Here is a 616-nt window from a genome sequence, read left to right as displayed (position 1 = left end):
CCACACATCTCCATGAAAGGTGAGCAGTTAGGTCATTGTTCTTATGTACAACATGTGTTTGTCTGTTAGCAAAATATCTCATGGACCAGTGAGCAGATTTTAATGAGCGGAAGTTTGGTGTGGTAGAAGCTGAGAGTCGTCCAAAACACATACTCTAAGAGCTCACGTTGCATTACATCATTGGCAATCATCCGTCCATCCATTATCCATCCATCATCATTCATCCACCATTCCTTAATCCCTCCACCATCTACCCATCAATCATCTGTCCATCCATCATCCAGCCATTTATCCATTCATCATCCATCAATCACCATCCATCCATCATCCATCCATCTATCATACTTCCTTCCATTAACATTTATCTAACCATCCATCATCCATCCATCTATCAATCATCCATCCTCCATCCATCCATCACCTATCCATCCATCATCATCCATCAATCATCCGTCCATCCATTATCCATCCATCCATCCATCCATCATCATCCATCCACCATTCCTTAATCCCTCCACCATCCACCCATCAATCATCCGTCCATCCATCCATCCATCCATAATCCATCCATCTATTCATCATCCATCTATCATACTTCCTTCCATCATCCATCCAT

The 616-nt window shown here is 42.5% G+C and overlaps 1 protein-coding gene across 1 annotated transcript in view; it reads right to left on the bottom strand.

The window, feature by feature from the left end:
• LOC119414566 (sodium/bile acid cotransporter 7) overlaps positions 1-616 on the bottom strand; it is a 6,956-nt gene that overhangs the window by 249 nt on the left and 6,091 nt on the right. The gene's annotated exons all lie outside the window — the stretch shown is intronic.

Source organism: Nematolebias whitei, chromosome 1 (assembly GCF_014905685.2).
Source record: "Nematolebias whitei isolate Nwh7 chromosome 1, NemWhi1, whole genome shotgun sequence".
NCBI lineage: Eukaryota > Metazoa > Chordata > Actinopteri > Cyprinodontiformes > Rivulidae > Nematolebias > Nematolebias whitei.
The sequence above is the reverse complement of the archived record's forward strand: the minus strand, read 5'-3'. Positions and strand labels throughout refer to the sequence as shown.